The 14,946-nt window shown below is 47.8% G+C and overlaps 1 long non-coding RNA gene across 1 annotated transcript; it reads left to right on the forward strand.

Annotated features, from left to right (window-relative positions):
- The first annotated feature begins 1,435 nt into the window (after positions 1 to 1,435).
- LOC137441626 (uncharacterized) lies at positions 1,436 to 8,737 on the forward strand. Its single transcript, XR_010987454.1, has 3 exons — positions 1,436 to 1,514; positions 2,756 to 2,797; positions 8,681 to 8,737. It is a non-coding gene; the product is annotated as an uncharacterized lncRNA (long non-coding RNA).
- Positions 8,738 to 14,946: the final 6,209 nt, after the last annotated feature.

Here is a 14,946-nt window from a genome sequence, read left to right on the forward strand (position 1 = left end):
GCACATCACTTCTCCAGCCCTGCTTCTAGGAATTAAAACCATCCACTTTATGCTTTACTGTACATATATATATTTATCTTTTTGTTTAAATGTATTATTGATGGCACCTTCTAAAATGAAATTGCATCCCATTTGTCGTGAGGCAATTGAAGAGTTTCACTCTATTAAGGTTTGATTGCTGGAGGGGACAGTAGCTGCTTGTTGGAGCTTCATGATGCATCCCACAGGGCAGAGAAGTTTGCTGGAAATATGGAAAATTCAGTTCTCAATAAATGTATTCAATTCCTACATCTTGTTCAGGATCGTGGCTCACTTGCACTCTAATGTTATTTTCTTTAATGTTCTGGAGGTGGTGGTGTCTCCTGTGCCTTTCCTCTGGGTACTGAAAAGGTACACCAGGAGCACAATGTTTATTTAATCTTCTTAATATCTCTCAATCAGCAGCGTGGGATGTTGTTGTGAGGACAAGACCTCTTAATGCAGCCCTGTGCTACAATAGCCACAGGGCAGGAAAGACTAAACCTTCCTGAAGACTGTTAAAAGCTTGTCAGTGGTCTGGGCTGGCGACCAGAGGAATGCCATGAAGCCCTCTGCCTTCCCAAAGCAAAGAGAAGTAGAACATTGCCACGGAATAGAGACACAGAGACACAAACCAATATGAAACCCAAGCCCTGATGACAATGAGAGCACCATTGGCATTGCTGATGCTGGAGGCAGGTACTGGGCAAGTCCTAGACTGGACACAGCAGTAGATGGGAACCAGATGCAGGAGCTGGATTCTGGAAATGGATTCAGGAATATAGGGATGGGGATGGAAGGCAAAAGGGAGAGAGCCCTGCTGCAACAGCAGCCAGTGGAGAAGAGGCTTGGCCCCACCGATCCCTCAGGTCTCTCCTGCAGATGCCATCCTGGACACTCCTCCCCACAGCTGCAGCCTAAGGTGAGGCACAAGCTGTGACAGTGCCTTTGGTGTGCTTGGGAACAAGTCTCAGGCAGAGCCTTTGTGCAGCCCAACGCTTGGCAGGAACTCTTCCTGTCAGCTAGCTAGCTCCCTGCTAGAAGCAGCCCCTGGCTGTGCAGCCCTGCCCTGAACTTCAGCAAGTGTCTTCCTGAGCAGAGCCTGAGCTGAAGAGTCCTAGCCCTGACCACAGCCAGCTCACAGCAGGTCTGAGCCCTTCCTAGCCCAGTGCAGCAAATCACAATGCTTTTTGCCATGAGTGTTGCTTCTGGGGATCAGTTCCTTGCTTATTTGTGACCATTTGCCAGGCATACATTTCTTTCCCTGTTTCTCTTTAACATGCAGTTGGGACTCAGCAGTTGAGGCACAGACAGCTGCTGCTGGTTAAGGAACATGTGCTCATAGTTGCTTTCTCCTTGCAGGAACAACCCACTTCCCAATCCTCTCCTTTTGTGGAATTATGAACTCCAAATCTCCCCTTGACACACCTGGGGAGAACCAGTGGGAAGGTGGGCACGGGCTGTTGTCTGAGTGAATCATCATCATCATCTGCCAGGTAAGGGATGTTTCTTCAGGGAGGTGAGGAGTCCATGCAGCTAAAAGCCTGCTCTCAGATGGGAAAAATGACTCTTTAATAGAAAAGTGAGGCTCAAACTTAACTTTCTTGCCAGCCTAGCTGTTGAGTTTGCTGCAATGAGCAAACTTGCTGAACTAAAATCAAAACTCTTTTGAGATAAATATAAGGAAGAAATCTTTGACACTGAGGGTGGTGAGAGCCTGACCCAGGTTTCCTTGAGAGGAGAGAGATGCCCCATCCCTGAAGCCATTGCAGGACAGGTTGTTTGGGGCCATGAGTAATCTCTAGTTGCAGATGTCCCTCCTGCCTGCATGTGGCTGAGACTGGATGAGCTTTAAGCATCTCTTCCAATCCAAAACATTTAACAAATCTAAGTGCCGAGTGCTGCACTTTGGCCACAACAACCCCATGCAGTGCTACAGGCTGGGGTCAGAGTGGCTGGAGAGCTACCAAACAGAATGAGACCTGGGGGTGCTGATTGACAGCCAGCTGAACATGAGCCAACAGTGTGCCCAGGTGGCCAAGAAGGCCAATGGCATCCTGGCATGCATCAAGAACAGTGTGACCATCAGGAGCAGGGAAGTCATTGTGCCCCTCTACTCCGCACTGGTTAGGTCACACCTTGAGTCCTGTGTCCAGTTCTGGGCCCCTCAGTTTAAGAAGGACATTGAGACTCTTGAACGTGTCCAGAGAAGGGCAACAAGGCTGGGGAGAGGTCTGGAACACAGCCCTGTGAGGAGAGGCTGAGGGAGCTGGGGTTGCTTAGCCTGGAGAAGAGGAGGCTCAGGGGAGACCTCATTGCTCTCTACAACTACCTGAAGGGTGGTTGTAGCCAGGTGGGGGTTGGTCTCTTCTCCCAGGCAATGAGCACCAGAACAAGAGGACACAGTCTCAAGCTGTGCTAGGGGAAGTTTAGGCTTGAGGTGAGGAGAAAGTTCTTTCCAGAGATGAGTTGTTAACCATTGGAATGTGCTGCCCAAGGAGGTGGTGGAGTCACCATCCCTGGAGGTGTTCAAGAGGGGATTGGACGTGGCACTTGGTGCTATGGTTTAGTCATGAGGTCTGTGGTGACAGGTTGGATTTGATGATCTTTGAAGTCTCTTCCAACCTTGGTGATACTGTGGTTTTATGAAAAAGGATTATTTTTTTTTAAGTTAAAAAGGGAAAAATCAATGTTAAATGAAGTAAATTTGGTTAACATGGGATCTTCCCCCCCTCAGAACTACAGGAAAGCCAGTGCAGAATATGAATTTCATTAAAAGGTGAGTGGATTAATATTATTAATACTGTAAATTCAGCTAAAGAAAGGTATATTTATACTGATGCAAATAAGCAAGTCCCTGTGGAATTGCAATGTCTGATCACACCAGAGAAGTGGATGGTGCATGGTGGGTCAGAGCTGCACCTCTTTCATCATCTCCTTGTCTAAGAGTTGGATTTCTGAATGAGTCACAATTTGAGGCATAAAACCCAAACTGTGGAGTAAAATAGCCAGTGGCCTCATCTAACAAATAGCTGTGTTATTTCTGCTGCTGCAAAAAGAGCATTTGCAGGATGCCAGGCAGATGGGGAAAAGATGCTGTTCACTTGGCTGAGGTAGGTTTTGGGGTCATATTTCAGACTCTGTTCTCTCCCAGTTTGCATCTGATGGTCTCAAAGTCCCCACTTGGGGCCATGTGTTGGGTTGCAACAACCACGCAGAACTTTACAGCCTTTGGGCAGAGTGGGTGGAGAGCTGCTTGGAGGAGAAAGACTTGGGGGTGTTGATTGATGGTTAGTTGAAGGTGAGCCAGTATGTGCCCAGGTGGCCAAGACGGACAACAGCATCTTGGTTTGCATGAGTAATGGTGCGGCCAGAAGGCCTAAGGATGTGATTGTCCCCCGTACTGAGGGTATTCAGTATCACTAAGGTTGGAAGAGACCTCAAAGATCGAGTCCAACCTGTCACCACAGACCTCATGACTAGAGTAGGGAGGACACTACTGCTCGCTGCAGGCTTGAACTCATCGACCTTCCCATTATAGTTTCATAGTTTCATAGTTTCATTCAGGGTTGGAAGGGACCACACGGATCATCTAGTTCCAACCCCCCTGCCATGGGCAGGGACACCCCACACTAGATCAGCCTGGCTAGAGCCTCATCCAGCCTGCTCTTAAACACCCCCAGGGACGGGGCCTCGACCACCTCCCTGGACAACCCATTCCAGGGTTTCACCACTCTCATGGTGAAGAACCTCCTCTTCACATCCAGCCTGAATCTCCCCACCTCCAGCTTCATTCCATTCCCCCTAGTCCTATCACTACCTGAGATCCTGAGAAGTCCTTCCCCAGCCTTCCTGTAGGCCCCTTTCAGATACTGGAAGGCCACAATTAAGGGTCTTATGTGCTACCAACTCAGCCACAGTGTCCTCTCAGCACTGATGAGGCCACACCTTGAATCCTGGGCTCAGTTTTGGGGCCCCTCCCTCTAAGAAGGACATTGAGGTGCTGGAGCATGCTCAGAGAAGGACAACAAAGCTGTTGAAGGACTTTGAACACAAGTCCATTGAGATGCAGCTGAGAGAACTGTGGGGCTGCTTAGCCTTCAGAAGAGTAGGCTGAGCAGAAACCTCATCATCACCAACTCCCTGAAAAGAGGTTGGAGTGAGGTGAGTGTCACTCTCTTCTCAGAGGGAACAAGTGATAGGGTGAGAAGAAATGGCCTCAAGTTGTGCCAAGGGAGGTTCAGGTTGGATATTATGGACAATATTTTCCCAGAAAGAATTCTCAAGCATTGGAATGGGCTGCCCAGAGAGGTGGTGAAGGCACCATCCTCAGAGGGGTTTAAAGCTGCATGGATGTATGCTGAGTGACATGGTTTAGTGGTAGCAGCTAGGTAGCAGTGGTGGGATTGTGAGCTCTCAGCAAGTGGTGGGGTTGATGACCTCAAAGGTCTCTTTCAACCTCAACAGTTTTATGATTCTGTGATTTCTGCTGCTCCCCAGCACTGTGTGTTCCTCTTCCATGTAATCTTGCTTAAGCTAAAATCTGTGTATGCAATGGAAGCAGAGATGTTCTCTTCTTCAGGGAATAAAATCATCTCTCAGCTACACACAGGTATGCCCAACATCAACTCAGAGGGTGCTTTCTCTCCACTCTTTGGTTTTCATCTTCCTCCCCATGAAAACAAAGCAACAGCGAGCCCAGGAGTACAAACTGCTGTGAGGAAGGCAAAACAAACATCACTCACTTGAACCCAGCCTAAAGTTAAGCTTCAAAAAGCCTAGAGTTAAAACCCCACTGGATTTTTCGTGTTCAAAGGAGGAAGATTTCCCCTTCTAGTGGCTTAAATCCTGTTGGCAGTGTTGAAAGTTTGCAGGTAGAATCTTCCACCAGTTGATTTGAGTCCTGGTCTCCAGTGTGAGAGAAGAGCATTCCTTGGTGAGAGTTCAAGTGAATAAAAACCATCAAACAAATGCAACTGAAGACACTTCCCAAGTTTATAGTTCAGTTATTTTTCTCCTTTCCTTATTTTCCTTTTCAGCAAAATCAAATCAAATTTGTTTCTTTCTGGGTATCTTTTTTTTTGGTTGTGGTTTTTGTTGTGTTCTGTTTTGTTTTGGTTTTTCCCTTCTGGGCTGCTGATGGCGCCCACAGGTGCTCAGCAGAAATGTCCCTCTGACTGCGAGCTGGAGGGAGCTTCTTCCATACAGCTCCACACCCCACAGGCAACTAGTCCCAGGCCATTTTCTTCTTGCCCCTGCTGTGTTTCCATGGCACTAAGCACAACATGGCCCTGGGCTTCCTTGGAGCAACCCTAATGCAGATAACAAGATGCTTCAGAGAGAGGAGCTGCAGCACAGCTCTGCTCTGCTGAGCTTCCAGAGGTCAGGGATTCCCACAAGGATCCTCCAAGAGCAGAATAAATTAGAACAGCCTTGAAGCTGTTGTAATTCATGCTCAGGCTGGCTGAGAGTGCCCATGGGACCTGGTAGTATCTCCAGTGTGCTCTGCCAAGGAGAGCCCAGTCTCAGGATGTGTTCAGCTGGTGCTCTTTGCTCTCCAGCTTTGGGTGAGTGTGGGAAAGAAGATGTAGAACAGAATCATGGACACACAGACTGGATGGTGTGGGAAGGGACCACTAAAGGTACTCCTGTCCAAGCCCCCTTCAGTCTGCAGCAAGGGCAGGATGCTCAGAGCCCCAGACAACCTGACCTGCAGTGGTTCCAGGGATGTGGCATATTCCACATCTCTGGGCAACCTGGACCAGGCTCTCACCACCCTTAGTGTCAAACATTTCTCCTTTTCTCCTGTCTGAATCTCCCTCTTTTAGTTTAAAACCATCACCCCTAGATCATCAAGTCTAACCATTAATCCAGCACAGCCAAGTCCCCACTAAACCATGTTCCTCAGCACCACATTTCCACTGCTTTGAAACCTCTTCCAGGCCTTGGCAACCCTTTGGGGAAAGAAATTGTTCTTCATATCCATTCCTCAACCTCCCTGGGGCAACTTGAGACTGTTTCCTCTTGTCCTATCATGTTTTCCTAGGCAGAAGAATCTGATCTCCACCTGGCTCCAACCTCCTTTCAGGGAGCTGTAGAGAGCCAAAAGGTCTCCCCTCAGCCTCCTCTTCTCCAGATTGAACATTCCTGTTTCCTTCTGCTGCTCCTCACCAGACCTCCAGACCCTCCACCAGCTTTATTGCCCTTCACTGGACCTGCTCCAGCCCCTCAATGCCCTTCTTGGGAGTGAGTGGCCCAAAACTGAACCCAGGATTCACGGTGTGGCCTCACCAGTGCTGAGTGCAGGGGCACGATCCCTGCCTTGGTCCAGCTGGCCACACTATTGCTGAGAGAAGCCCTTGGGCACAACCCTACCTAGTCTTTGTTTTGCTGTAGCTGCATCTACTTCGCTCCACCAGCCTTTATATTTTCATGTTTTTTGGCAGGGTGCTGTAGGAAGCACATCTGCAACCAACAAATCATTGCTGGGCTTGTGGTCCAATTTGCCAACGCCAGAAAGATTCTCTCTCCAGCAGGAATGATATTTATAAAGTCTGAGAGGATTAGCTCGGCATCTTTTAGCAATTCAATAAAGCATTTTATGATCAATTTTAGCTGGCCCCAGCGTTTCTGCAGGTGATTGGTCTCTGCTTCTGACAGGAGGTTGGGTGGATCTTCACTGATGTGAATGAGAGCTGAAGGGCCTCACCACCTGACAGGGATTAGGTGGTTGAAAACAGCAATCAATTGCTGCAAAGTCCAACTTCTGATGAAACTCCAGCAGCAGAAACAGCCAAGTGTTCAGCCAGGATCAATCAGGGGAGTTCCACTGGGTTTAGCAAAGCTAGCTTACATCACTGGGAGGTGTCATCTGCTCCTGAGATGCTTTTTGAGACAGCAACAAAAGGATTTTTGTTTGTGTGTTTCTGAGCCCCTGTGTGTGTTTCTGTGTTTTTCTGAGCCTCTCGAATTACCAGATGAACAGGCCAGGCATGAACAACAAAATGCAGGATGATCCAGAAAGTCTTTTAAATTCATAGATTTACAGAATGGTTTGGGTTGGAAGGGACCTTGAAGATCATTTCATTCCAAACCCTCTACTGTGGGTGGTGACACCCTTCATTAGGCCAGGGTGCTGAAGATCTCATCCAGCCTGGCAGATGAGGTGAAAACACAGGACTTGCCAACATTGTGATGAAACACATTTCCAAATTTCCATCTAACTTAGAGAGGCTTCACTTAGAATTGGAGAATCATTGAAGCTGGAAAAGGTCTCCCAGTCCAGCATGCCCAACCGTGATCCAACGCCACCAGAATCTGGTGCCAAACCACATCCCCCAGCACCTTCTCTGACTGGAGATTAGGAAGAAGCTTTTCACAGTGAGAGTGGGGAGACACTGGAACAGGTTGCCTAAGGAGTTTGGGGATGCTCCCTCCCTGGAGGTGTTCAAGTACAAGTTGGATGAGGCTTTGAGCAACCTGGTCAAGTGAGAGGTAGCCCTGCCCATGGCAGGGAATGGAAATAGATGGTCTTTAAAGTCCCTTCCAACCATTCTATGATTCTTCCAGCTTAGGGGTGCCTGTGATGACGCTTCATCCTGTGTTTAGAAAAAGAAATCAGTCACAGCTAGGTGGTGTTTTAAGATGCAGCTCTTGCTCAATGCAGCCCATAAGATGATGCTGATGTTTATATTCAGCAGGAACTGATAGTGTTTTCTCACCCCTGAAGATTCAGCCACTCATAGCTCAAATTTGGAGACTAGTAGCATGCAGAGGGATAATTTAGTCAATGAATTAATCAAAAATGGAGCAGTTTTAGCGATACAAAGAGGAATATATGTTACTGCACAAGTGCTTGTGGTGTCGCCTCTGCATGCTGTGGGTAAACCACTGTGCTCAGTGTGTTTGCTCTCTCTTCTGGAGGTTCTTGATATCCCAGAATCCCAGCATGGAGGTGTCAGAAGGGACCTCTGGAGATCATCCAGTCCAACCCCCCATGATAAAGCAGGGCACCCCCAGCAGCTTGCCCAGGATCACAATGGCCAGGTGGGGCTGGAATCTCTCCAAAGAAGGAGATGCCACAACCTCTCTGGGCAGCCTCCTGCATGACTCCAGCAACCAACCACTAAAGAAGTTTCTCTCTGGTCAGATGGAAACTCCTGGGTTCCAGTTTGTGCCCATTGGCCCTTGTCCTTGGGCATCACTGACCAGAGTCTGACCTCATCCTCTTATGTCTGCCCTCCCACCCCAATTTTAGCTCTTGCTGAGCACTGAGAAGATACTCTCTCAGGCTGCTCTTTTTAAGGCCATTTCAAACCACAGACAAGGATTTCTTGTGATACTTTTAGGCTCAGGCTTAGCTTAAATTTCAAGGTTAAAAAGTCCCATTATCCCTTGTGTGGAATTATTCCTGTGTCCTGCTCAGACCTGCTCAGTTGGCACCTGCAGAAGCACAGAAGAGCTTCTATATCCAAGGAACTTTGGTCCCCCCATCCTTTAGCTCTTACTGAACATTGATTATCCCCTCACAGGCTGCTCTTCTCCAGGCTCAACAGCTCCAGTTCTCTCAGCTTTTCCTCCTCACAGAGATGCTCCAGGCCCCTCAGCATCTTTGAAGCCTTCACTGGACTCTCTCCAGTATTTCCCTGTCTTTCTTGAACAGGGGAGCCCAGGGCTGGACCCAGCACTCCAGATGAATCCTCACCGGGGCAGAGGAGAGTGACAAGATTTGATCCCCAGAGTTTTGGAGTTGATGGACACAGCTGCCAACTGCTGCAGGGAATTTTCCATCTGAATCAGGTAGGAGATAGCTAATGCTGCATCCTGTGGGAGTAGACACACGATGGCGTGGGCATTAGCAGCTGCGTAAAGAGAGGATTTAAAGTGTTCTACTCTTTATTTCCCTATAAAAGTTTCATATCTGAGGTGGTATCAAAGATGCTCTTCTGGCTTTTGAATCTTTTTGGGCTTGTTTGGTATTTGGATGTTGTGTGTGTGGTGTCAGTAGTTCAGTATCTGGAGGAGCAGCATTTCAGCAGCTCAGCCTAAAAACTGCAACTATTCCTTTTGTAGCTGTCAGAGTGTGCTTGGTAGAAGGTGTGCAGAGCAAAGAGATGATTTTGCTCATGGAAGGCTCTTTAGGAACACATTCTGTTGGGTTATCTAACAGAATGTTTCTTATTAGTGCAGGGGATGTTTAATCTCCTGCACACTAGGTCTTTCTGAGGAACAAAATAGCTGAACTCCTCAAGGTTTAAAGTCTTTTAAGAAGAAAATAATCCAACAGCAGCAAGAGTAAAATAAAAACACTGCAGCAGGAGGAACAGACACTGTCAGCTCGTCCTAAGCATGGTGAGATGGATTGAGAAGAGGCTACACAACAGAGCTCAGAGGGTTATGAGCAACAGTGTAGAGTCCAGTTGGAGACCACTAGCTGCTGATGTTCCCCAGGGGTCAATACTGAGTCCAGTCTTATTCATCACAGAAGCATAGAATTGTTTGGGTTGAAAAAGCCCTCTAAGATCATTGAGTCCAACTTTCACTACCATGGCCATTAAACCATCCAAGTCCCTAAGTGCCATGTCCGTATGTTTCTTGGACATCTTCAGGGATGGTGATTCCACTGCCTCCTTGGGGAGCCTGTCCCAATGCCTGACCACTCTAGCTGATCCTGCTCTGGCAGAGGGTAGGACTCAAGGGATCTTCTAAGGTCCCTTCCAACCCCTAATGTTCTGTGATTCTGTGTGGATAGAGTGGACCTTCAGCTAGATTGCTGATGATACCAAAGAGGGAGGAATGTCTGACACCCCCTTAGGGTGAGCTGCCATTCAGCAAGATCTGGGCAGGCTGGAGAGCTGGCTAAAGGGGAACCTTATGAAGTTCAACAAGAATAAGTGTAGAGTCCTACACCTGGGTAGAAATAACCCCACAGAGCAGTAGATGTGAGGGGTTCACCTGCTGGAAAAGAGCTCCATGGAGAAGGAGCTTGAAGTCCTGCTGGACAACAAGTTGCCCATGAGTCAGCAGTGTGCCCTTGTGGCCAAGAAGGCAAATGGTCTCCTGGGGTGCAGTAAGAAGAGTGTGGCCAGCATATCGAGGGAGGTTCTTCCTCTCCTTCTGCTTTGCCCTACTGAGGTCACAGCTGCAGTACTTGGTCCAGTTCTGGGCTCTCCAGTTCAGAAGCAACAGGGACCTACTGGAGAGAATCCAAGGGAGGGGACTGGAACGTCTGTCTGATGAGGAAAGGCTGGGAGACCTGGGGCTCTTTAGTCTGGAGAAGACTGAGAAGGTACCTTCTTAATGTTAATGAATATGTGAAGGGTGGGTTTCAAAAAGAAGGGGCCAGATTCTTATCAGTGATGCTCAGTGACAGGACAAGGAGTAACTGGCACAAACTGGAACCCAGGAAGTTCCATCTGAACAGGAGGAGAAACTTGTTTGGCATGAGGGTGCTAGACCCCTGGAGCAGGCTGCTCATAGAGGTTGTGGAGTCTCCTCTCCAGAGACTTTAAACACTCATCTGGTTACATTCCTGTGTGACTGTCTCTAGGTGATCCTAGTTTGGCAAGGATGGTGGACTGGATGATCTCCAGAGGTGCCTTCCAACCCCCACTGTTCTCTGATTCTATGCTTTTTGCTCAGGAGATCGAACCCACTTCAACTTTTAAATCAATTCAGCTCATAGGATTCCATGGTGGCCAAATAGGAGAGGATGCTCCTAGAGTAAGGAGGATGAAGAGTGGGCAAGAGGGAGGCTGTCCCCTTAACAGGAAGAAAGCGAGCAGAGAATAACTGGATTGTTTTTCCAGTAAGGGACAGAGCTGTGGCTTTGTTTTGTGCTTCTGGTGTGTGGTTTGTTGTTGTCTTATTTTTTTTTCTCCCTGAGGGAAATAGCAGATGGTTCGAAAAAGAGAGAGGAGGTTTGGCTGAGGTTTGAGTGCTCTCTGGTTGGGGAGTTTGGCAGGCTCCTGGTCATCTGCTCTGTCTGGGAGGACTCTTAAGAAATTCATCACTACAGGAGGGAGGGGAAAAAAAAAAAAGGCTCATTTAGTTCCCCAGCACAGCTTGTAGCCTTGTGAGGGACAGCAGTGATGTCTGAGCAGAGCCAGCAGGAGGGGGGCATGGCAAGAGCAGGCAGCTGGCATTTCCTTTTCTTCTGCTTTTGCATTTGGGTTGTCTTCTGAAGAATAAACAATTCTTGCAAAGACAAGTTCAAATAATATCAGATACCAGTTTCCTTCCCAGCCTTGAATAGATACTCAGAGAGCAACTTCAGTTAAGCCAGAGCTGGGAAGTGTCTTTTCAAAGAGACAGACAATTTAAAGAGGTTTTCCTGAATGACAAAGATTTTCTGATGGTAAAAAATGCTGTTCAGCCTAAGGATACTTTGAATGTAGCTTCTGGTTTTGATACACAAACATGGAATGATTTGTGTGCTGCAACAGAAGGAATCCTTATTTTTACCTCCTGGCTTGTTGCTGGGCTCCCCAGTTCAAGAGAGACTGAGAACTACTGGAGAAAGCCCAGTGGAGGCTCCAGAGATGCTGAGGGCCCTAGAGCATCTCTGTGAGGAGGAAAGGCTGAGAGACCTGGGGCTGTTGAGCCTGGACAAGAACAGCCTGAGAGGGGATCTGATCCATGCTCAGCAACAGCTAAAGGATATGTGGGAGGCAAGAAGATAGGACCAGACTCAGTGGTGCCCAGTGACAGGACAAACTGGAACTCAGGACATTCTACTTGAAGGTGAGGAAAAACTGGTGTGAGGATGCTGGAGGCCTGGAGCAGGCTGCCCAGAGAGGTTGTGGAGTCCTCTTCTCTGGAGAGATTCCAAACCCACCAGGGTGTTGTGATCCTGGGCAAGCTTCTGTGGGTAAGCCTGCTTTAGCAGGGGTGTTTGACTGTATGATCTCCAGAGGTCCCTTTCCAGCCCCCTCCATGCTGGAATTCAGGGAGTCTGTGATTGTTGGCCAGTGTAGGTATTTCCCTCCACTTCCCAGCCCGAGGAAGAATACCTCTGCCCACTTCCTTACCACCGTGTCTGACAGATGAGATCTGGTGTCCCTCTCACTGCTGCTGCCAGTGCCATGGGCAGGGACACTTCCCACTGGACCAAGTTGCTCCAAGCCCTATCCAATGTGGCTTTGAACACTTTCAGGGATGAAACATTCACAGCTTCTCTGGGCAACCTGTTCCAGTACCTCACCACCCTCATGGGGAAGAATGTTTTCTTACTTCTAATCTAAATGGAGTCTCTCTCAGGTTAAAACCATCACCCCTTGTTTTATCACTATGCTCCCTGAGTGCACGTCCTATATTTCCTCAGGTAATATCTTTGGAGCTGTTTCCCTGACTCTCTGTCATTTTAATTTCTTCAGTGGATAATAATTTTTCTCCTATCCTGTTAAACAAAAATATTTCAGCTGCTAAGATCCTCATGATAGCCAAGAGAAAACAGCTTGTCTGGGCAGCAGATAAGAATATATCTTCTTTTGTTGCCTCCAATTCCCTTAAACATTAAGAAAAGGGATTGGGGAAGGAAGCTGTAAGAATATCTCCTGCAGGCCCTGGTTATGAGGGTGAGCATTGTTTGTGCCATGGGGCTTTTGTTTGTTTGTTTGTTTTATTAAGAAGGAAAAATGCTTCACAGTTTACAAAAGATCAGAACCGTGCGGCGAGATTGGATGTTAGAGCCAGAGGCACGCAGAGATCTACAGATAGTTCTATTTTATATAGCTAAGTAATTTCTCTTTCCAGAGCTGTGTCATAAAGAGGGGGGATTATTGTGACATGTCACAACAGCATGGATCGAAGTCTGACAGCTCCTGCTGTCAGCATGGGGTGTGATGGGTGTGATGCTTTCCGTGCTGGATGTGATGCTCTCTGCGGCAGATCACATGAAAGCCTGGGGAAAATCTTTTGCTCTATCCATGCAGCAGTATCTAGGGTTTGTAAACCTTGCCATAAATCTTTCTTAATATTCAGGGGTTGGGTTTTTTTTTTTTGAGCAAAGGATTTGTTCTTCTGCTTTATGGAGATGTTTTTACCATCTCAGTATCATAGAATCACACAGAATCATAGAGCTGTTGAGGTTGGGAGAATCCTCCAAGAGTTCAACTCCTCACCTGCAGCTCACAATCCCACCACTGCAGCTCACAATCCCACCTCTGCAGCTCACAATCCCACCTCTGCAGCTCACAATCCCACCACTGCAGCTCACAATCCCACCACTGCAGCTCACAATCCCACCACTGCAGCTCACAAGCCCACCACTGCTGCTAACAATCCCACCACTGCTGCTAAACCATATCCCTCAGCACCACATCCATGTACCTTTTAGATACCTCCAGGGATGGTGATTCCACCACCTACCTGAGCAGCCTATTTCAATGCCTGACAATGCTTTCTGGGAGGAAATTTTTCCTCATATGCAGCCTGAAACTAACTTGGCAAAACTTGAGGCCATTTCCTCTTATCCTCAGCTTTCTCCTGCAGATGCCATCCATGGGCTGCAGTCCCTTGTTGGGCAGTTGAGGGCTCCCTGTCCTGGCCACTCCTCCCTGTAGCTGCAGCCCAAGGTGGGGCACAAGCGGTGGCAGTGCCCTTGGTGTGGCCAGGAGCAAGTCTCAGGCAGAGCCTTTGTGTAGCCCAGCTATTGACAGGAACTCTCCCCATCAGCTTCTCCCTGCTAGAAGCAGCCCCTGGCTGTGCAGCCCTACCCTGAACTTCAGGAATTGCCTCTTGCTGGGAAATCCCAGCCTTGCCCAGAGCCAGCTCTGCTCCAGCTCACACCAGGACAAATGTGTGGACTCTGGTCCTTGGTGTGGTACTTAAACCAGCAAATATAATTAGGAAAAAAAAGGGTGCTGGAGTGTGATGCTGCAAGCATTTTCCTGTTGGCATGTAATTAGAGCATTCCTGAGGGTGAGCTCTTCGGGTCTGAACAACAAGATTACCTGTGGCCATTCTAGCTTCTGAATGTGCTGGTTATTTTGAGTCATTGTCACTCATGTTTTGTCCATCACCCAATTAATTCCTTCCCTTTTAAGTGCATTTGTTACTATGGAGACAGGAAAAGAGATCAGGAGAGGGCAACTTGGCCTATGGATGGGGCTCAGAAGGAAATGAGTTGGTGGAGGGGCTGGAAAATGAGGTGTTGAGTGGTAGATGAAGAGGTGTCTTACATAAGAATTAGATATTTGCAACACAAGAGGATGAAATTCATGTCTCCTTTTGGAGGTTTATTAGAATAACCTGGTCTAGAGGAAGGTGTCCCTGCCCATGGCAGGGGGTTTGGAACTAGATGGTCTTTAAGGTCCTTTCCAAACCAAACCGTGCTGTTTCTGTGAATTTATGACCATACCAAATGGAAGAGATGACTCCTTGTTTTCAGAAGGGAAGTGGATTTGAGGCTGTTGTTGAATTGTCTGCAGCTCTGAGCAGGGTGGGAGCAGAGTTTTCTGAGAACCAAGCTGAGACCTGAAGCTTTAATTAGAACAGAAAGGAACTGAAGTGTTTTTGATGCATATCTACTTTGAGGCATCAACGACTCTGGGTGGAACAGCTGCTGCACAGCCATTTGCCAAAACACCTCCATTTAATTGGACAAATGCTGCAGCATTTGCCAAATCATGGACAAGGCAGACTCTGATTCCAGATACAAGGTCTTGCTTGCTACAGCAATCACTCTGGGGTCAAAGAGCTCCCATGTAAATTGGAAGCAAAGCACTGTGGCTAAGTGACTTAAACCAGCTTTGTTCTGCTACAGGAGATGCCGAGTCTGAGCACCAGGAGAAAAATGGTGTGAAATGTTAACACAGCTGAAGTAGGAAAGCACCAAAACTGTGTTAAGATGTCTTTATTCATGACTTTCAATGTGACAAGTGACAAATCATTGGAATCCTTGATGTGTCAGTAAATTCTTGCAAAGCA

Source organism: Melanerpes formicivorus, unplaced genomic scaffold, assembly GCF_026170545.1.
Source record: "Melanerpes formicivorus ecotype bairdi unplaced genomic scaffold, bMelFor1.0.p_v2 SCAF_6, whole genome shotgun sequence".
Classification (NCBI taxonomy): Eukaryota; Metazoa; Chordata; class Aves; order Piciformes; family Picidae; genus Melanerpes; species Melanerpes formicivorus.